The following is a 23,427-nucleotide window of genomic DNA, read 5'->3' on the forward strand; positions in this document are numbered from 1 at the left end:
GGCAAAGTACCTCAGATCTTCAAAGATTAGGCCTGGAGATCGAGGTGCTATTGACATGGATCTGAGCATCCTCATAGCGACAAAGTTTGCATCAACCAACCAGCTATAGAATAGATGGTGCTGGGGGCTGGAGCAATAGCACAGCGGGTAGGGTGTTTGCCTTGCACGTGACCAACCCGGGTTCAAATCCCAGCATCCCATATGGTCCCCTGAGCACCGCCAAGGGTAATTCCTGAGTGCATGAGCCAGGAATGACCCCTGTGCATTGCCAGGTGTGACCCAAAAATCAAAAAAAAAAAAGAATGGATGGTGCTGGAGGACTGGAGGACAGGAAAAGGCAGTTAGGATGGGAAAGTTTCCAGACAACGAGAGGACACTGCTATGAACAGGGGCAAGGGAAAGATGAAGCCAGGGGTTCCAGTCCAGGAAAGGTCCCTGACAGACTTTGTCCCCTTTATTTCTGAAATCTTGAATAGCAGCAGTGAACTTCAGGGGAGGTGTAGGGGAAATATCTGTGGGATAATGTTGAAAGGATCTTGAAACACTGGTAGAGAGACTGGTGTAATAGCTCTGCAATTATAAGACAACGACTTCAATAGTACTATAAACTATAATTATTCATCATCATCACTGTCATCTCGTTGCTTATCAATTTGCTCGAGTGGGCACCAGTAATGTCTCCATTGTGAGACTTGTTGTTACTGTTTTTGGCATATCAAATATGCCATGGGTAGCTTGCCAGGCTCTGCCGACAATTATTAAGAAATAAAAAAAAACTTTAAAAAAACAAAATAAGATCACTTCAAGGACAGCCCAGCATCTAATTCACGAACATCTTTGGTGGGTCTGTATCTTGCCAATGTTCCAGGTCAGCCTGAATCGCGGATGGGGACTGAGGGACCCCAGGAGGTAAGGTAGAAAGTCCCTCCAGATCTCTGTGCTGTCCATTCCTGTCACACAAATGTCTTGCTTTTGCTCTCCAGGCTCCCGTGGTTACTCTCAGTTGAAAATATGCTGGGAGTGAACACTCTGAATTCCAAGCAACTGCATTGCAAGTCTGATATTACAGAGGAAATTAAGATCCACATTATATAGAAATGCACCAGACATTACTATCTCCATGTGAAGCCTGACTTAAGAATAGGGTGTTTGACAACAGCTTTGTAACATAAGTCAAAATATAATTGGTTTCCATGCCTCCCATACAGTTACATAAAAATTCTAAGTAGCAGAAATGTTCCCACTTCGCATTTATGGTTTACCAAGCGGTTTGTGGATTGTCAAATTGCATAACCACCCACAACGAATATATATACATACTGGCTAATTTCCCCCTCTCTTTGACATCTTTTGTAACTGGAGATTGATTTTGTGAAAGACCAAAGCATGTCATATCTTCTGTAAAGAAAAATGGAATTTGAGCAGCACTAAATGAGAATTGAGTGGATACGGCATGCACTTGGCAAGAGATTGTAAATCACTGACTCCTCAGAGGAAGGCAGGTACACCTGTGCACCAATTATATTTGCTAACTGATCGATATAGAGTATCACAAAAATCTAGTGATCTTGATCTAGAGTGTTGAGATTAGAACTCAGATCTGAAGTGATGCCCACATTCACTTCATTAAAATTTTCTCTTAATTCATTAATAATTTTCTCTTAATTCATTAATAATTTTCTATGTTTGGACATATTCAGTTCCTGTTATAAAATTAGAGATGCAAATATTTTTGCAGATGAAAGTCTAAGTACATTTAAAAATATAAGAGATTCTGGAAAAAATCAGAATCAAGGTACTATGATAGTATAAGACAGCAAAAAGTGAAAGTAGGAGCCAGAGAGATAGTACAGGGGTTAATACACTTGTATTGAATACAGCCCACCCTGGTTAGTTCCCAGAACTATGTATGGTTTCCCAGTCAACCAATAAGAGTGAGCCCAAGAGTAAATACTGAGAAATTTTGGGTATGAAGAAAGAAAAAATGAAAGAAAGAAAGAATCAGGGGGCTGGAACGATAGCACAGCGGGTAGGGAGTTTGCCTTGCATGCGGCCAACCCGAGTTCGAATCCCAGCATCCCATATGGTCCCCTGAGCACGGCCAGGAGTAATTCCTGAGTGCAGAGCCAGGAGTAACCCCTGTGCATCGCCAGGTGTGACCCAAAAAGCAAAAAAAAAAAGAATGAATGAAAGAAAGAATAAAAGGAAGGAAGGAAGGAAGGAAGGAAGGAAGGAAGGAAGGAAGGAAGGAAGGAAGGAAGGAAGGAAGGGAGGGAGGGTAGGAAAGAAGGAAGGAAGGAAGGAAGGAAGGAAGGAAGGAAGGAAGGAAGGAAGGAAGGAAGGAAGGGAAGGAAGGAAGGAAGGAAGGAAGGAAGGAAGGAAGGAAGGAAGGAAGGAAGGAAGGAAGGAAGGAAGGAAGGAAGGGAAGGTAGGAAGGAAGGAAGGAAGGAAGGAAGGAAGGGAAGGTAGGAAGGAAGGAAGGAAGGAAGGAAGGAAGGAAGGAAGGAAGGAAGGAAGGAAGGAAGGAAGGAAGGAAGGAAGGGAAGGTAGGAAGGAAGGAAGAGAAGGGGGAAGAATGGATGAAAAAGAGAAAGAAGGAAAGAAAGAGAAACCACAAATAGAGAAAGAAAAGAAAGAAAGAAAGAAAGAAAGAAAGAAAGAAAGAAAGAAAGAAAGAAAGAAAGAAAGAAAGAAAGAAAGAAAGAAAGAAAGAAAGAAAGAAAGAAAGAAAACAATCGACAGCTTTTATCTGGATATTTGAGTAGTTTGCATTCATAAGTGGGTCCCAAATAACACTGAAATATTCATTTTCCTGGTCTGAAAAGCATATACAACTCACAGCAAGTATCTGTAACTGAATCAGTTTTTGTGAATAGTTAATACAACATCTTTTAAAAGAATTAAACATTATTTTAATAAATCATACTAGTGAGGTTTCTATTCACTCATTAGTCAAGATGCTTTAAAGGGAACAATGAAATTAACATTGTTTTCTGTACATCTATAAAATTGACCTCGGACAAGTGGCTTCCCGGAAGCAATCATGGGAATTATGTGGGGCAGATGGATCAAAGTCTTGAGTTAGGGCCAGAGCAATAGTACTGAGGGGAGTGCATTTGCCTTGCATGCGGCCAACCCGAGTTCAATCCCTGGCATCCCACAGGGTCCCCTGAGCACACCACCAGGAGTAATCCTGAGTGCAGAGCCAGGAGTAACCCCTGAGCATCGCTAGGTGTGACCCAAAAAGAAAAAAATAAAGTCTTGAATTAAAAATTTAAATATAAAGGTATATATCTTATTTTATCAATGGTCTATGTGAAGATAAAGACTGTACCCCAAACTGTACTACAAACTGGCTTGTAGCTCTACAGAACCTTCACAACAACAGCTCAAGGGCCCTGCATAAAGGAGCTCATGTTGGTCATGGAAGAAAAATTCCTGAAATGCGTCAGCTCTCAGCCGTTCCTCTCTCCTTCCCACTGAGTGTGGTTCGTGTTTGGCCTTATGCAGCTGCTTATCCTTCCCTCCAAGTCTGATTCTGCTTTATCTGACCCATTGCTATGCCCTGTAATTGAGAATCAGAAATAGAAAGAAAAGGACAGGAAGAGTGGCACACAAATGCGACCCTGTAGAATGTTAGAAAGAAAAATAAATTAAAACAAAAACCCACGAGAGAAAGAAGGGGAGAGCAGCCACGGAGCGTGAACACAGGGAGTGGGATAGAAAAGTGGGAAGGCCTGTGAGAAATTTTAGAAATGATGTGTCTGTGCCTCTCGTGGATTCTGAGATTTCAGGGTCCTTGAGCTGTTCTGACATGTGTTTGTTGGCCTCCATGCCGCAAGGTCACGCTCACACCCTCTCGGGCGCGCCATGTGCAGTGCTGAGTTTAAGTACTGAATGGGAGTGGGCCAGGAGACACACACTAAAGTGAAGTTCCACTTTCCCCAGGAACAACACTCTCCTCAGACTTACAGTGACCACACCAGGGTGACATTGGGCCAGACGTGAGATCAGAAGGCAAGGTCCAAGGGAGACCATAGGCCCACCCAGAGGTATTGGCTCCTTCCCTCCTGTCCTCCACAGTTTTTTTTCAAGCATGTCTCAAGTAGAGAGACATCCTGAATTGCACCCGGCTGTAATGAAGCACAAAACATCCCAAATGGCAGCCCCATCCCATACCGGAACACAAATGGAAGGAAACAGACACAGAACAGGACCATCACGGGCAGGAGACTGGTTAGAGGGTCCACTGAGAAGAAAATGTCTGAGCTGGACCAAATCTGGAAAAGTCATTCTATATTTTAACAGAATTCCCAGTTCTTCTGATCCAACCAAATTAATACTTCTACATCATTTATGGACACAGATACATATGGATGCACATTGCTCGCACACACACACACACACACACACACACACACACACACGTTTATGGACACCTACCTAAAGCCACCTTGAAATTCATAGAGTACTTTAAAATGTCTCCTCAAGCTAAGCTGGTGAACTCTCTCGACGTGTGAGGACCCTTTTGTTGGCAAGCAGAGCTGGCGGCGCTGAAGCAGGCTCTGCGAGGGGAGAGGCATCAGCTCTCTGGGTCCTTTGGGATGCAATGCCTGTCTCAGCAAAAATCTCTTCCTGAGGCGTTTATATCCAGTTTAAAGCCGAAACACAAAGAACCATATGATTTCAGCAAAACACAGATTTTTGGAACCATAAAACACCCTGCAATTCAACACCCTGGAAAGCAACCCTTCCTCTTAGCTCTGTTCACCCCAGGTAGAGGGTGGGAGCGGGTGAGGGGTCTGTGGCAGGGGATTCAATCTGCCTGAGTGGCGAGCAAATGCTCCAGCTCAGGAGAATCTGTTCACACAAATTCAGACCCTTACACACAAGCACTGTTCCGCCCTGACTATTATGAGGCAGCTACCTTTGTCTACGGGATCAGCGGCTGCTTTGATTTCGAGGCAGGAAAGAGAGAATCCCATAAGGCCGAGGCAGGGACAAGAACCGAGAAGGGCAAAGCTCCAGCTACAACTCCATGTCCCCAGAGGAGCAGGGCTCCAGGGTGCGACATGAGACAGAGCTGCCTCTGGCAGGAGAGTCCAGCCACCCGGGACCGGGCAGCTGGCGCAGCCGGTGGCGTCTGAGCACCTTAGGTAGCTAAGGAGGGACGGTGAGGGAGAAGGCCCCAGGCAGGGCTGGGCTCTGAGGCTGGTACTTTGTGCTTGTGCCTCCTTCACAGCGCGGGCCATGTGGGCCGGCAGCTGCAGCGTGAGTCACCGGGCGGCGGCGAAGTCAGAACCAGCTTCTCAACCGAAGACCCTGCGCCCGGGATGGAACGGGATGCGAGGCTGTGGCCTTCAGCTCCAAATTCAAGAAGGAGACGGACAGAAAGCAGATTCGAGAGAATGCTTGCGACAATCTTGTCGAGAAAAACAAGAACAGAAAAATATCCACACCAGCCTCCCAGTATCTGTATTACAAACCGTCGTGCCCTGAAGTAGAGAGAGAGATTGGAGGAAACTGTCTGATAGAGGCAGGGGGAGGGGAGGGGATGGGCGGGGCACTAGGGACATTGGTGGTGGAGAATGTGCAAGGGGGGGCGGGATGGGTGTTCCATCATTGTTGGACTGAAATTCAAACATGACAGCTCCATACGTGTTGCGCACAGTGATTCAAAAAGGAAAAAAGAAAAGAAATAAGAAAGAAAACTCCCCACGCTGAGCAAGCGGCCCATTTCACTCTGTATTACAGAGAAGGGGCAAAGCCCCGCTTGTACCACTCAGCCCTCGTGCCTCAGCGCAGCCCCCTGACCCCGTTCTTGAGGGGGCTGCGCAGAGCGTTAGAGGAACGACACGCTGGGAAGATCCACAAGGGAGAAACATTTTGACTCCCATCGTGGGGTGCTCCAAAATTCTCCCAATGAGTCCCTGGAACCTTCTGAGTCACGTTTAAGGTTGCTTTGTGCAGACTGTGGAAGCAAGGCTCTCCGGGGTCAGGAGTCTGGGCCGGGATCTTGACCCTGAGCATCTAGTGCTATTTCCCGTGCCCAGTCTCTCTCTCTCTCTCTCTCTCTCTCTCTCTCTCTCTGCTCCCTCCCTCCCTCCCTCCTTCCCTCCCTCTCTCTGTCTCCCTTCCTCCCTCCCTCCCTCCCTCCCTCCCTCTCTCCCTCTCTCTCTCTCTGCTCTCTCCCTCCCTCCCTCTCTTTGTCTCCATCCCTCCCTCTCTCCCTCTCTCCCACCCTCTCTCTCTCTCTCTCTCTCTCTCTTTCTCTCTCTCTTATGTCTTCTGATAACGGACTCAAACGTGCTTGATGATCTCAAAGTTAAAAATATGCATAAACATGGCGCAGGGATCTCTGACACGTCTCTGGCAAAGTGAAAGAGCTGGGCCACCTGCACCTGCCTCAAAGACCCTTCCTGGGTGCCGGGATCGAGCCTCTTGGCCTTGCTGAACTCAGACACAGGGTCTCAGGACCCTCAACAGAGAAATCAAGCTAAAGTCAAGGAGCAAACAAGGCCCCTTGTGTGCTTTTGTTTGCAGTAATTTCTTCTTCTGCAGCAGTGTGACTGTCGGAATGGGCTCAGAGACACCAGGCAGCGTGATTCGAATGAGACTCGGAGACTGACTCTCATCTCGTCTCAGTCTGCCCTGTCCTGTCCTAAAACTCCACCCAGGGTCCAGGGGTTTTCCACCGAGTCCTCCACTGCATTTGCCCATGGATTTTAGACTCGTGTTGGCAGGGGCCCCGAGGGAGACACAAGCACCAACTTTGCTGTGTTCTGGGGGCCCCTGTGGCACTGGCCCCCCTAGAGTCTTCCTCTCCTCTGTGCTTAATATGTGCACATGCAAAGCTCAGCTGACAGTATTTCCCCCCCCTCCAAAGCCACTACCATAGTCTCCAGAGCCAGATTTCGTGACATCAGAACAAGTTTCACTGTTTGTATTTCTCAAATCCGCTTGGTTATTGGGGGGCCTCGCAAGGAGGGGGGCTCTAGAGGCCCAGGGCCTCTGCCAAGCAATTCCTGATTGAAGCAGTTAATGGTTCAACACAGGCTTGAGCTGAGGACACAGAGCTTCTCGGGCCCTGCAGTGCCACCAGGAACACCGAAGTCAGCCTCCTATGCTCAGAGATCCCGAGAGCTGACCCTCTGATGTTTGGGGGATCACAGGGCATCAGAGATGAAATGGGAGTTTAATTGACAGTCTTTCCTTACAAAGACTGTAAGCCTCTGAACCAGTACCTTAACTCCCACCCCAGCTCTCTGCCCCTTGTTTTATAATTCTTCAAGTTCATTCACTCCGGCATCTGTCAATTGGGCCAGAGAATAAATATGTCACTTCTGCTTGGTGGTGGAAAGGTAATTGTTACATGGAAATCCATGACATCTGACTGAAGCTCCTTTTAGCTCGAATGCCCTCTGTCCGTGTCTAGGGATATGGATTAGAGACATGGGGAGCTGGAGAAAAACGAGAACAATTCACGGAGTGATTAATCAGAAAACATGACCTGGAGGAGAGACAGTGCAGGTAAGAGAAAGGACGACATCAGGTTATAAATCATGGGCCAGAAGGAGTACTTTTTAATACAAGCAGAAGAGGGAGAGGTGTGAGGCGCTAACCTGGGCTGTAAGCATGGGGTAACATTGAACACAGGGAGAAATATACCCCAAGAATAGTGCAGATGCAAAAAGAGCATCTGTACTTGTAAAGCCTTCCAAGTTTTCATGATACTGAATAGCGACAACACCTTTTATTTATTTTTTGTTTGTGGGGGCTGGAGTGATAGCACAGCGGTAGGGCGTTTGCTTTGCGTGCGGCTGACCTGGGTTTGATTCCTCTGTCCCTCTCGGAAAGCCTGGCAAACTCCCGAGAGTATCCTGCCCGCACAGCAGAGCCTGGCAAGCTCCCCATGGCATATTCAATATGCCAAAAAACAGTAACAACAAGTCTCACAATGGAGATGTTACTGGTGCCTACCCAAGCAAATCTATGAGCAACAGGATGACAGTGACAGTGACAGTGGGGGAAACCACATCCAGCGGTGCTCAGGGCTTATTCCTTGCTCTATGCTCTGGGTGGGGCTCTGGGGACCATATGGGGTGGGTAGGGTGAAATCTGGGTCACAGCAAGCAAGGCAAGCATTCTACCCACCGTACTACCACTCTGCCCTTCAATGCCCTTTAGAGCGAGAGAACCATCAAATTACTCAGGTCAATACCCAAAATGACAACAAGAAAGTCAGGGAGCACAAAAGAGAGGGAAGGGTAGGAAAAGATTCTGGGCAAACAGAAGCGACAGTCAATCTGTGTCGCCTTCATAGGAAGGAGGTGTTCACGTGTGCCGTGTTCTACTCTAATGGTCTGTCCCAGGAGGAGACACTGGTCAAGAGAGGGGACAGGGCCCACTTCTCCCTTATCAGGGCACTGTTCAGGCGGAAGGAGGAGAGGCTACTTTAATTTGTTCTCACTGTGTGTGCTGAGGAGAAGCAAGTTTAGGTTATATCTTTGGTTTTAGAGAAGCAGTTTTAAAGTAACATCACGTGATGCTGTGCTATGATCTATGCCATTGATCCTCAGGTTTCTGAAGTGATACGGAGACAATAAGAAATTGAAAGTTCGGATCAAAGAGAGGAAGTAGAGAGGGAGAAAGCTTTTGTCTTGGGATTGTAGCCTAAGCAACAAGTATAAAAATCATATCATGTCTTAGATCAAAGCTATGGGCTTCTGTGTTCAGCTTCTAAGAACCACAGGATTCCCTGTCAGCAATAAATTTGAAATTAGAGAAGAATATTGGGAAGAGAAGTTAGTATAGAGGTTTGGACGTTTTCCTTGCATGGAGCCATCCCAGCTTCTGTCCCCCACCCTCCCCTGCCCCCCGCCCACCCCCACAGATGGTCCACTGAGCAGTGCCAGATGTGATGCCTGAGCACGAGCCAGGAGCAGGTCTGAGCAGCACCAGATCTCACTCCCAAACGGAAAGAGGAGGAGGTGAAAGAAGAAGATGAAGGAGAATGAGGAGGTGAAAAGAAGAAGGAGGAGGAGGAGGAGGAGGAGGAAGAGAAGGAGAAGAAGGAGAAGGAGATTAATATGAAAAAATGCCAACACATTCTCTTTTCTATTAATAATCCCAGAAGGTAAAGAAGGCATTCTTACCTCTTATCAGTCACAGTGTTTCAGAATGGCCAGAGCAAAATACAGAGAAAGGGCTGTTTCCAGAAGAGTTGCTGTCTAAATTAAATACCCTCTTCACTCAAATGATGCTGCCTGTGCTGATTATACTGTGCTTTGAGAAAATTTCCCTTTGGGTCCTTAAGAGAATTTTTGTGATTGAGTACTACAGTAGATCGCAACAAACACATTACCATTTGACAGCAGCTTTCCTGGCTCAAGTAGGGCCTTTGGTTTCATCTCTATTCTCTTTATTTTTGTTGTTGTTGCTCTGGTAACAGATCAAAATACAGAGAAAGTGTGGGCACTTAAAACAACACGACTTCTCTATCTCCTGGTGACCTATTGTCCTTCTGATGCTGACACCCGGCTGGGACTGGATGTCAGCACCTCGGGGTCCCTTTCTGCCTGCAGGAGAGCATGTGGACTTGCCTGCTTGTGTCATTGGCTCACGCCTCTTCCTTCCATTCCCCAAGCCAGAGACATGGTCTCTCCGTGCCTCTTTCTGTGCCTCTCTGTTTCTGATCACAGGCAGGAAAGTTTCTCTCCTTCCGAGTGCTCACGTGGTTAGACTGGGAAACCTGGATAAGCCAGCACCTTCGCTGGCTGTCAAACTTCTTAAACTGATTACATATGCAAAGACCCTTTTGCCCCAAGATGTGACATATTCACGGGCTTTCAGACTTCGAGGGCTGAGAGGTGGATGTTCTCGGTAAGTGGAGGAGTGAGAGGCCCGTCACCGTTCAGGCTACCGCACAGGTCTGCCTGCCTGGACTCATAAAAAATGACATACTTAATTGTCTGCCATACAGGCAGATGAGGACTGGGATGTTGGTGGGGGGGTATTGGTGGTGGAAAACGTGCACTGGTGGAGAGATGGGCTTTCCATCATTATATGGCTGAATCTCAAACACAAAAGCTTTATAACGCTATCTCATGGTGATGAAGTTAAAAAAAAAAGTAATGTGGAGTTCATGCCCAATTTAATCATCTTAATCAATGGCTGAACAAATAGCAGGACTCCTACATTATTAAAAAAAATTACATACTTAGTGAAGTATTATTTACTATAGAAATGAAATGTTTTAAAGACATTTACTCAAACTGTGACTTGCTAAAGAGGGCTACTGAAATTGAAAAAAATGAAAATGGGACTTGGAGAAGAGAGTACTCTTTTTACAATGACAGAAAACAGAGGATCAGAGAAAGATAATAAGAACGACTAGAACACTAACTCTAAACCCTACCTTACGTAGGCTCTGCTGGTTACAATTCAATAGTTTGTCAGTGGATTTTACTCAAATACTGACTAGCTTTAAAATTATTCAGAACTGAGAAAACCAGCTGAATCGGACAAATGAAACTTCATCTTGCTTATGTTGTGAGACTCACTTGACCAGGGTTGCTATTGGCGTGGCTCTGGAGAGCACAGAAAAGTGCTCATTGCTTCCACAAGTGATCTGAGGTAGCTCCTGACCAATCCCCTCTCATTCGGCCAATTCTACCATAACCACACATGGTCAAGAACAAATAATCTCTGTCTTCTCCCTCTCTAAGCTACTTTACTACCATTAGCCCCTGAAGTCCCACGCCATGGCTGGGTCTGAGTTTGAGTGCTTCTGTTTTGTACAATCTCCTGGGTACATGCACCATAGACTAAGTCATTTCCAACTAACTCAGCAATTCATGATTTTACTTCCATTCCTCCTGTATTTTTGATGATTTTGAATAAACACCTTTTTAAAGGGCCATGTAAAATTTAACTAAAGACAATCTGATTCATATAAACCACACTAAAAACCCACATCCAAAGGAATTGCACTCAACAATATTTTCATGTCTGATCCATAGCCCTCCAATCCACAGGATAGCTACGATATCGAGAAATAACAGCAAATTTGTTCTTTGGGCTAACGTTTGTTTAATCCACATTTGAATGAATATAAGTAAGTAAGTAACAATGCCATGGGTAGCTTGCTAGGCTACCCTGCGGGCGCGATACTCTCTGTACCTTGCTGGGCTCTCCTCCGAGAGGGGCGAAGGAATCAAACATGGGTCAGCTGCGTGAAAGGTGAACTCCCTACCACTGTGCTATCACTCCAGCCCAAAACCAGTAACAAATAAGTCTCACAATCGAGAGACGTTACTGGTGCCCACTAGAACAAATCGATGAGCAATAGCATGACAGTGACAGTGACAGAAATAACAATGCAAGAAATATCCTATAAATGACCCAGAATCATAAACAAATGAGTATAGCACCAGTCTAAGCAGAGAAAGATAACCAAATGCTGATGGGTTTAACTTAACTGTCGTGAAAAAAAAATATTTCAAAATGGAGAAAGAATACTATTACTCAAAATAACATTTTTTTTTCTGAAGATGGGTTGTTTGTAAGTAGAATCATTTTGAGAAATTGTCATCTTGCTCTGCCCTAGAAATACGCCTATCAAAGTAGAGTAGGTTGAATTTCACTATTATGTTGTGACAACTGAAAATGCAACAGGATGGGCCTCTGCCAGTGGTCAACTCAGATCAGTAATATTATCCTTTTTTCCCAACTCAAACTTCATGTTTAACAATACTCATTATTGCAATGTGAACTGTAAATTTCATTCCATTCATCACAAGCAACTTGTACTCAACACATTTATTGAGAAGAACTTGGGGTGTTCTCAAACGTGCAAGTGATTTCTTCTTAATTCCACTCATTATCTATTCTCTTAATCTTCAGTCCACTGGTCTGTACCTATGCTTGGGAGAGTTGTAAAGACACATAAAATCACGGGTCTCCCTATGCAACTCGTAAAGCAAAAGGTTTCAGCCCTGCCTGAAAAGTCTAATGCCTCCTGGCTATTAAGTGGACTATACTTTGCATTATTTTCTAATTTTACTTACTGATACCGATTCTTAAGAACTGAAATGACTTTCAAGTTCTTCTATCAGTAGAAGTCTCACTGTTAATGACATTATAAAAATTGCTTTAAATTTCCAACTCATTTCTTGTTCCGCCAATAAAACGTTTTACACAGAATGTTTATGGGAAATAGTACATGTCCAGGCCTGCCCAAGTATTTAGACTAGTTAAAAACCAACCAAACAAACAAACAAAAAGATAAATGAACTGTGTGGGGGTCCCACACAGTGCCTCCAGGGGTCAATGAGACAGAACATTTCCAATTCAAAAGTAGCCCAGATGAATCAGATGTCACAACGGGTGGCATTTTTTTTTTACTTCAGATTTATACATGTTTGGAGAATGGCATCTTCTTCCAGGCAATGATAGTGGTGTTCATGATCCCTCATCATCTCCTGGGAGTCTTATGAAAGCCCAGATTGGGAGCTCCACCCACAGCCTTCTTGATAAGGCTGGAAGCTCTGTGGGAAGCAGGCTCGGAGGGTGCAGTCAGTGACCAGCCTCCCTGTTCTAGATCCTCCCCGTTTCTCATGGAGGAACAAACCCAGAGGGATCCTGCCATTTATGAGGGATCATGCTATTATTGCTCCCACAGATCACTCAAGGGTCTTTGAACCCCAGAGGCAGCAGCCATAAAGAGAGTGAGGCTAGCTAATTGTTCAACTGTGGAGGAGCACCATTTTACCTTCCCTAGGTGAACAGCCTGGGCCCCAGTAAAAATTCATTAAGTGATGAAAATCCCTTGAATGTCATCGGTTGAGAAATAAATTTTATGGAGAATGACCAAAGTCCATGAAATCACCTGTAAAAGTGTGCACTGGAAATCCTCGTGGAACAGTCATCTCTGGGTTGGGGAATCCACCAAAAACAGGAGTAGAGGACCGGAAACAGTTTCCTTATGCAGAAAAGTAGTTTAAAAAGATCAACACTTCTACAGAAAAATCCTTTGTCCAACTGCCAACAACTGGCATGAGAACATCAGTCTCTAGGACATGGGTGGTGCTAAGGGAGATAACAATATGCACTAAAACCATAACTCTTCATTAACAAAAAGTGCCAGGCAGGGCTGAGAGGGAAGGAACATTGGACCAGATGGGACACGGAGGGGGGGGAGGGGGCCATGGGCAGGCTGGGAAATATCTTTGTATATCAAGACCAGAAACTTGAACACTATAGTAATCCTGACAACTAAACCGGTGTGTGTGTGTGTGTGTGTGTGTGTGTGTGTGTGGTGTGAATCATTTGTCCACACACTGCCACTAAGAAAGACCAACATCAAGTAAGACGTTGTTTCAATGTACCCGTCTGAGCCTCCTCGTCGGTACCCAACAGCGTTTCCGGGCATCGGGCAGGGGAGGCTGCATTCAGATTTAGGCTCCTGAGTTCTGCGTGGAAGTAAGCAGGGGAGTCAAACCCCTCTCTAACCATACACAAGGCCCAGACACTATAGACAAGTCAATCCGAAGCTTCTTTCATGGCAAACTCCAAGATGTGTCTCACTAGATCTGAACCTGTGTGGACCACAGCAATCAGAGGGGAAAGAATGATGAGAAATACAGGGGCCTCCTGTAAAGAGGAGTGAATATCTCAGTGGTCTAGCAGGGATACATCATAGGAAGATCAGATCTAGGTAATAAACCTAGATTCAAATTCTGCAAGACAGAATCACAGACACAGCGGAACTCGAAGGCCCCCCAAGGGCTAACACACAACAGAGAGGGCTGAGCAAACGGGAGGGGCTCTGGGGCCAGTCCTGGAAAGCCTCTTCCAGGGCTCCCGTCAGCCCTGCCAGTCAACTCTTCACATCAGCTGTGTGCACCCCCTCACACCATCAGACGGCCAGGCTGGCAGGGGGGTTGCACAGTCCATCGTACATTCAACTAGATTATCTCTGGGTTGCTCTGATGAACGAACAAGGAGATTTTTATAGCCACATTGTTTTCCCCATTGCTTCTGCTGTTTCAAAGCATTTCCCACCTCCTTCCACAAGGCAAAAGGAAAGGTACTGTGGGGCTGGAGTGATAGTACAGTAGGGAAGGTGTTTGCCTTGCACTGACTTGGGTCCCATCCCTGGTATCCCCAAGGGTCCCTGAGCACCACCAGGAGTAATTCCTGAGCACCAAACCCGGAGAAACCCTGAGCACCTCCAGGTGTGGCCCCCAAATACAAACACATGAATATTTTTTAAAAAGATAAAAAAGGAAAACCGAATCTACACAGCGGTATCTTCAACTGGGACAAGAAAGGGGTCGCAGTGGTTAGGTTTCTTGGCTTTCCCAGGACAGGCGTAGCAAGGAGCCACGACTGTAAGCTTGGCAGAGCAGAAATGTGCCACCTCAGCTGCTGGAGTGTGGAAAGAAGACTGCAGCAGGGTGACTGAGCCTTCTGGAGGCCTGGAGAATCAGGAACGTCCTAATCCTCCCTCGAGAGCTCAGGAGGGTGTCTGCAGTTCTTGGACAGTGCCTCTGCCTGCCCTCTGCCTCCCCTCTCTGCTCCAGTGCCCACATGGTTTCTGTCCAGGTAGCCACATCCCAATTTGCCCCTCTTCTGGAGACACAGCCTCGGACACTAGATCTCATCCCAAGAGCTTCATGGTACTGGAGTACATCTGCAGAGACCTGATTTACATGGAAGTCATCATTCATTCAGAAGGTTAAGACTTCAACATACATTTTGGAGAAGAAACAATAACAGTTTCTTATTCCTTAAAAAGAGAATGAAGGGTTTTTTTTCCCACCTTTAAGTGGCCACCCACTGCCAGGGAAAATTGTCCTTTCCATAGACTGTAGAATGTGCCTGCTCTGATTTCATGACTCTGAGTTCAAACCTATTGATGACCCTCTACATAGCTCTTCTAGCAGAAGAGCTATTATTATAATAAAACTTATAATAAAAGCTATTATAATAAAATCTATTATTCATACCAGGAGGTTGGCTCCATAGCTCGGAAGCTGGCCTCACACGCTGGGGGAAAGTCATCCCAGATAGAGAAGGGAACACCAAGTAATATGTGATTGGAGATCCTGTGCGGGAAGGGAGATGCATGCTGAAAGTAGACTAGAGACTGAACAGGATGACCACTCAATACCCCTATAGCAAACCACAACACCCAAAAGGAAAGAGAGATATCAAATTGGAATGCCCCGCCACAGAGGCAGGGTAGGGTTGGGGTGATGGCCTGGGGGGTGGGAGGGATACTGGGTTTATTGTTGGTGGAAAATGGACACTGGTGGAGGGATGAGCTCTCAAACATTGCATGAGGGAAAAACAAGCATGAAAATGTGTAAATCTGTAACTGTACTCTCACTGTGACTCACTAAAAATAAATAAATTTAAATAATTAAAAATAAAAATAAAATCTTATATTCTGGGTTTCCAAGCTCAAACCAAAGCAATGTCTTCCCTGAGAAATTTGTCTGTAATGTAAAATTTTATCAAAATCTTACCAAAATGCTATGCATTCGTCAGTCCTTTTAAAAAGTTGTCACCTTTTTTCCCCTAATATGTTTTCTCTAGCTCCTTCTGGCATATTGTTACCTCTATGATCCTGAAATTCTTGGACTCTGCCATAAATTTCCAGGATTGGTTCTTTCTTCTGTATCATCTTATATTTTATTACTCATGGGCAAAGGAGTTTATCTTTGTACCACCTCTTTCTGATACACAAGATCAGGAAGATTTTACTTAATGAAGATTAAATAGTGGACATGGTAACATAGAGACTGTCAGAACTTTCTAAAATTTTAATAGGAAAATGACAAAAACTCAAATGCCACTAAATATCTCCGAGTCCTAGCTTTGACATCTGTAAAACATAGATAACAAAATTATTGCACACGGCTTCACAAGTATCAAATGAAGCATCGGGAAACCATCTTTGTAGAGTAGACTCCATGTGAGAGGTATTGAATAAATAGTTGTTGATTGTCAGGTGTTCGTTTTTCTGTGTCAGTTTGTTAAGCCTTGAGAATTCCTGAGTATTGACAGAGGTTAATCAATGAAAAGATACAGAAAGCTTTTCAGTTGCTTCACTTTATTTCTGGATGGTCAATTTAGAGATACATGGACAAATTTAGTTCTTGTCTACTTTTCTATGAGACTTAATGATCTTAGTTTTATTACTTCATTCTGATTTATTTCATCAAGACAGGGAAGTAGCGATTCATCATTGAGATTTAAGGCTGGCCACCAACTTTTATGACATAATCTCCCTTATCTGATAATAGAAGGCAATATTACAAGGTCCCCATTCCAGAATTATATGCTTCATGGGGACAATAACAATGCTTATTTAATCATACCAGTTTACCCAATGAGTGCCCAGTAAATGATTAATCTAATTCATTCTCTCCACTAAAGCCTGCAGCTCCCAATCCAGTGTTCCAGAGTCTTTTTTAAAAATCAGTATTTTATATTGCTTCAATTTACTAGTTTAAATATAATTAATATAACTTACCTTCATAATTCCTTTAAAAATTCAATGTAATACCCAAATGTGATACAAAAATATAATTATTTTAGGTAAAGATATATGTATATATATATGTGTGTATGTATACATGTCAATGTATAAATGATCAATCATGACAAATCTAAAATGAATTATAAAGAACTAGACACCTCTAAAGATATATGTGCTAAAATATTAAAACTGTCTTTAGAAAATGGAGTGAAATCCAAGATGTCTAATTTGGGGAGAATCACCATGACTAAGAAAGTAAAAAAGATTTTATTACAAATTTTAGATGGTTCATGTATGTTTAGTTGTGTTTCTATTTGCAGTAGGATTTTTCAAACTGGTGAACACTTGGTGACATTTTTAACAAAAAATGTATTGTTTTCTGATTTACATGACCATGTGTGCCTGAAAATTCAGTGAACATGATAAAAACTGCAAAAGTAAATTTCTGCTTATACCTAAAGATAAAAGGGCTGTAGATATCTGATTTTTAAAATCACTTAAACACTTTAACAAATACCTTGTCAAGTAAAATATACAGAAGCCAATTAAAGTACATGAAAATAAACCCCAGATCCTCCAACAGCAGAGGAATGCAGAAAAACTTAGATGTGACAGTACATTCACTAGTATTGGTCAATATCAGCAATACTGACATCACCAAAGGCTAGTGAGAATGTAGAGCAACAGAAACTTCAGTTAGTGTTTACTGGAATTCAAAATGGCACAGTCATTTTGGAAACCAATTGGTTTCCTATAAAACTAAGTATATTATTATTGTATGACCTAGAACTGTGCCCCTTATGTTGAACCCAAAGGAGTTGAAAACTTACATATCCACAGAAAATCTTCATGTGGATGCAGACAATGGCTTTATTCGTAATTCAATTTCTAACTAGAAGCACTCTACAGGAATTTGGGGGGATAAATGTATACTTAAACTGGTCCATCCAGAAAAATTAAATAATATTCAGCCCTCTAAACAAATGAACCGTTGGGTTATGGAACAGCATAGAGGAAATGTAAAGGTATATTACTACTTCAAAAGAAAGCTGCTTGAGAAGAAGACATACTTGCATGATTCCAACTGTGGAGACAGTAAAAGCCATCCATAATCACTGGGGATTAGGGAGGAGGAAGGGCTGAATAGGAGCACAGAAGATTAGGGGCCATAAAACCACTCTGTAGGAAACAGCAATGGTGGGTACTGAGGCAGGCACTGAAGTCTGAGAACCCCTTGGCTATGAATTTCTGAAAGTCATAAAACCAAGATACTTATGGAGAAGGAGTTACCTTGCTCCAGCTCTAGACTCAAGATGCTCGCTCAAAGCAAAAGGGAAAGGGAAGATCCTTTCAGGAGACAAATTATGGTCAACATCGAAGGTCCTGGTACCTGACAAGATTCCAAGAGATAAGAGACCACGAGAGTCCAAGGACCTTTTCTTAGACAGTGCCCTAGTACTTTCAGCTACCCAGAGACCCTGCAGCTCTGAGAAGCTCTCTGAGGAATGGGCCTTCCAGCGAGCCCCACACAGCTGTCTGTGCATCTGTCAAACACATCTGTCAAATGCATCTCACTATCACTGTCACTGCCATCCCGTTGCTCATCAATTTGCTCGAGCGGGCACCAGTAACGTCTCCACTTGAGACTTGTTACTGTTTTTGGCATATCGAATACACATCTCATTTTCCCTTAATAAAGTGACTCTATCTCTTTGTCTTCTGAAACTCTTTAGTGTGACAAAAGACAAGAATTTAGAAGGCCCATGGGGACAGGGCCAGATTCTCTTTTTCCTGAGAAGGCCATAAACTCCGCCATAGAATCATAGTTCTCTGAAAATCTTGGTGATATATGTGTGAGAACACCTTGTATGATGCAGACCCAGAGGGCCTTGGGTGCAGCCTGATGGCTGCCTTACTGATGCTAGCAGGAATCACTGTCCAAACTGCACGGGGGATCCTCAAGGCTTACTAGTCCTGACCTCCTTGGGCAAGACCCCCCACCAGCAAACAATATAATTAAATGCATAGAAGGAAGAAAACCCAGAGTCAACCTGGGTGAAAGCTGGGCACTGGAATGGCAGTGATACATCAATGCAGTTCTATCACTTGTAATCAAAGCCTAACTTAGGGCAGGGATGTTGGTAAGGAGGAGGCTGAGACAATGTGGGGGGACAGGCGATTAACGAGAAATTTTCATGTCAAATTTTCTGCGAAAGAAAGATGGAATCTATTGTATAAATCTGGATACAGTATTATCAATAAGGGTTTCGACTAGTTGAAGGGTCAAAGGAAATTTGTGAAGTTAAGTAGCGCATCTACAGTACATTGGACTGCCCTTCTGTTTGTTTAGACAAAATTGCAGGGGTTGAGCCATAGCACAGCAGCAGGGAGGGTGTTTGCCTTGCATGCGGCCAAAATGGATTCAATCTAACATCCCAAATAGTCCTCGAGTACCACCAGAAGAAATTTCTGAGCATAGAGTCGGGAGTAACCACTGAGCATTGTCAGGTGTGGCTCCAAAAAAAAAAAAAAAAAAAAAACCAATATCTCTGCTGAAGGCCAGGCATGTTCCCCAGAAGCTCAGTGACCCAGGAGGAACTTGTCGACTTCAGAGGATTTCCTTCCCACTCTCAGTTTCTGCCTACTCTTCTTGACTTTTCTCAGCATCTAGAGTACAAGTCTTCATCTCCTGCCATTCCTTCACAATCTTAATGCTTGAGGATACACATCTGACAAGCCCAAGAAGCTAGTCAAAGCTCAACGAGCTGATCTGAGAAAGAGAGACCAACGGGCTGGAACACACAGCTGACACATGCCAAGCCCCTAACACAGTCCCTGCACAGCATGGCCCTGCCAAACACTGCCACGTGGCAGTGGAACTTGGGGCTAGAACTGCGTAACCAGGTCTGGCTCAAACACGACCGTTTGGCCTTATTGACCTACTTTCACCACCTGCCGACTCGCTCCAGCATTACTTGGGAAGACCCCACTCACTCACCCCACGCACAAATGCCCAAATAGGGAACTTATTTGGGTGTCCAATACAACATCTATGCTACAAACCAAACCTTCCTAAGAAGAGAAAAATTCATTAGTCATTTCCTTTTACATGAACTACTTTTCTAAATTACAGAACCCTTTTCCCATCAGAGCTCTGGCTCACATCCTGTCTGACACTGGATAAGCCAAATAAGGGGAGGGGGGATATCACTTCCATGTGACAGAGAACACAACACGCGGTGCCAAGAGAAGTAGGGTGTCATACAGCAGAACAGGTGCCTCCCTGCCTGGCCGGAACTGTGCAGAGCACGGCCATTCGCCTCACTGCCCGAATCTTTCCCTGAAACTAGTCACAGAGGTTGCACTCAGTGAATTCCAAAGATCAAAATTATTATTTTATGTGAGTTTGGATAGTCTTTCCTCAACATTAGCTCCGAGAGGCAGACACCTCTCCCCACTAGCACGGAGTACAGCAAGATAGCAAGATGGTTTCAATTCAGTGGTGCACAATAGGATCTCTAAGAGCTCTGATGTTACAGTCGACACTTAAAACTAGGAATATTTGAAATATTCTAAGAATGTGAACAAATAAATACAGATGGACTCTGTATCCACAATGTGTGAGGTGCCACAATGGATGGGGAGGAGGTGGGGGGAGGGGCATGGGGGACAGGAAACCTTCTAGTCTTCTCAGCTAACTGTGGGGGAAAAGTCACACTATCCAGAAATGCCAAGGCAGGTTAGTGCATTGTCTTAGGAGAGTCCCAAAAGAAGGGAAGGAAACTTGCCTGTGGGGAAAGAAGTACTGAAAAAATTGCCATATCGAAGGGGGCATCAACTACACTGCTAATGCTTAGCTTGAGGGCTCTGTGTTAGGGGAGGTGGTTCTAGTTCTTTATTAGCACCCTCCCTCTTCTCCAGCTCGTAGACACTGGGACCAATCCCCACTGCTAACACCAACAGCGCTGCAGCTATTTTTGCCAGGAGAACCATTGACCTGTGGACAAGTTCACCGGGCAGAGGACCAAAGAGGGGCACACCGTGAGCTTCTAGGTGTCAGAGGCTGGACTGAACTGGCCTGTGCATGTGAGGAATGAGTTTTGTGTTGACAAATAATAAAGACCTGCCGCTCCTACTCTTCTTGAAGTCCATTCGCGAACACGTGATCTTCACAACCTATTAGGTTGTGATGTACGGTTGACATTTACTTTTCCTTTGTTAAAGGGCAGGCAGCACAATCAAGTAAGCAAAAGGACAAGCAGAAGGTCAACCTTCGACTTCAGTGCTCTTTGCCATCCAGGGCTTTCTTTCCCGTCTGATTGCACGTTGAGCCACTCGTTGAGAGTATTAATTTTTCCCATTCTCATGGGCTACATTAAATCACAATTGTTGAATAACTTTGTGCCACACTTTTTTGGGTTTTTTTTTTTTGGCCATTCCACAATGTCTGCTATACTCAGACACTGTTAAAGCCCACTGCCAAGATGAGCTCACAGAGCAGCGGGTTTCTTTAAGAAAAGCAACTTCGCTGCGATGAGTTTCAGAAGTCAATGACACCGCCACCTGTGACCTTGGCTATGGTCAAGGCTGCTGCCATAAAACCACTCGTACAGCACAGCATGCAGAAGGGTCTCTGAGCTGTCAGGTCTCCGGGAACTGCCCAAAGTTTAGGCAGTGGGAGGCCATGAGTGGCTGCATTCAAATGACTCTGGAATGTGAATGCCTGCATTGGAAGCCAAGTGGCTCCAGTCAGCTGTGCTAATTGATCTCGAAAGCTATTTGCACAGGGGATATTTGCAGAGCAATTGTGCCACCCCCACTGGATTCACCTTGGGTCAAGATCGGAATGGCCAACTGAGAGTCCTTCTGACCCTACAGGGAACCGCAATTGACGGCACTTTCTAATTGTATTCTACGTTTGCACAGCCTCTCTCTCTTCTTCCTTCAAGACTCTGCCTAATTGATAATTATACAAGAGAAGATTCACTCTGTTTGCTCCTCCCTCCGTCTGCAATAACAGAGTGCAGCTAGTAGAGTTGCTTTAGTGCTCAATTGGAAGGAAGAAGGAAACATAGAAAAGAAAAACTTCTTCACCGTGGTCTTCCTGTGCTACATTGAGGGGCAATGTTTAGATCACAGATTCTGCTGAGCAAGGAATGTAAACAGACTCCTCTTCCTTTAAAAAGCTGTACCAAGTACCAGTCACTTCGTGTGGTACTTGGGAACACCCTGAAGCGCTGAAGCAAACTGGTTTGAAAAGTTCTGCTTTTACTGTTCTAGAAAATTATCAATAATGAAGATGGTGTGACAACATATACCTGAAGAAGTTGTGAGCCTGTCCACCTAAACCATACAGTATGAAAACAAACAGTACCTCAAGAGCACTGTAGCACTGTCATAGCACTGTGATTCTATTGTTCATCGATTTGCTTGAGTGGGCACCAGTAACGTCTCCATTGTGAGACTTGTTGTTACTGTTTTTGGCATATCGAATACGCCATGGGTAGCTTGCCAGGCTCTGCTGTGTAGGCAGGATACTCTTGGTAGCTTGCCAGTCTCTCTAAGAGGGATGGAGGAATCCAACCCGGGTCAGCCCCATGCAAGGCAAACACCCTACCCACTGTGCTTGTACCATTCAGTGACTTTAACGCTATTTCAATGCCCATGATTCCTCAAAGCTATTTCACTGCTGCCCAGGGCACTTTTAGGAGGAGAACAGAATCTCTAATCACTCTGCCACTCGAGAAGAGAGAGGAAACAATTTTCTAGTCCTGCTCCCATCTTTCACAACAAATCTCAAGCAAACTGTATTTCTTTTTTATCCAGGCTCATGCAGACACCTTTAGAAGAATAACAATATTGGCAAAGAATGAAGCAAAATAGTCCATTTTTCTTGCAGAAATATCACTGGCATGCTTTCCAGACTGACCTACAATAGGATATCTCTCCATCACTATACTTGCACAAAAGGGAAAAAAAAAAGAAAAAAAAAGAAGAACGGCCATAGCAGCAAAAGCACATGGCTACAGCATCACCAACATTCCACAGTGTGGCTAAGTCCTCAGAGTTTGAGGTTAGCTGTTGACTTTAGTCTGCCTGGTGATTGTGCTGTTCATGTTGAGTAGCTAGAGAGGGTATCACACAGCCATGCTGGAGGGGGATGCTCCAAGTGTCATCTTAGGTACACCTGGGTAAGAATATAAGCAGGCTGAGACAGCAAAAGCCTCCATTACATACACATCCTCTAAGTCCCATTCAGGGGGAAATTTCTGTGCAGGTGAAAAAGACAATTAGGAAGATCTAAATAACTCCACTACACACACAGGAGTCAATTCTCTGTAGATGCCCCTCATCCACTCTACTATCTCTCTGGCTGCCCACATATATCTCAGAAATTTCAAATTATTTTTATTTAGTAATTATTCAAATGATGATGCAAACCTTATTATTATTATCTTTTTTTCCCAAAAATATACACTCAGATTTTTTCAGTAGTCCATTATGGAGAGGATAAAAATTGAAAGATTTCACAACAGCCAAAAATTGGAAACAAGACCCATTTCAAGTGCATATGACTAGATTAAGAAATTTTGGTACATGCATAATGGAATCCTATTTGGCAGTAAGAAGACAAAATCATGCAATTTTCTGCTCCATGGAGGAATTTGGAGAGTATAAGACTGAATGAAGGAAGTCAGGAGAGGGACGGATAGAGGGTGGTCTCTCTCATAGGTAGGATATAAAGAAATACAGTGAGAGAATAACTTGGTCAAAGATAGCAGAATCTGAAGACTGGCCCACAGAACCGAGCTTACCATACCATGTGAGTGTAGGGGTGTGTGTGTGCAGGGGTGAGGGGAGGGATTGTTAGAAAATGG

At 44.4% G+C, this 23,427-nt stretch overlaps 1 protein-coding gene across 1 annotated transcript in view; it reads right to left on the minus strand.

Annotated features, from left to right (window-relative positions):
* FGF14 (fibroblast growth factor 14) overlaps positions 1-23,427 on the minus strand; it is a 622,206-nt gene that overhangs the window by 269,320 nt on the left and 329,459 nt on the right. The window lies entirely within an intron of this gene.

This window comes from Sorex araneus, chromosome 1 (assembly GCF_027595985.1).
Source record: "Sorex araneus isolate mSorAra2 chromosome 1, mSorAra2.pri, whole genome shotgun sequence".
NCBI lineage: Eukaryota > Metazoa > Chordata > Mammalia > Eulipotyphla > Soricidae > Sorex > Sorex araneus.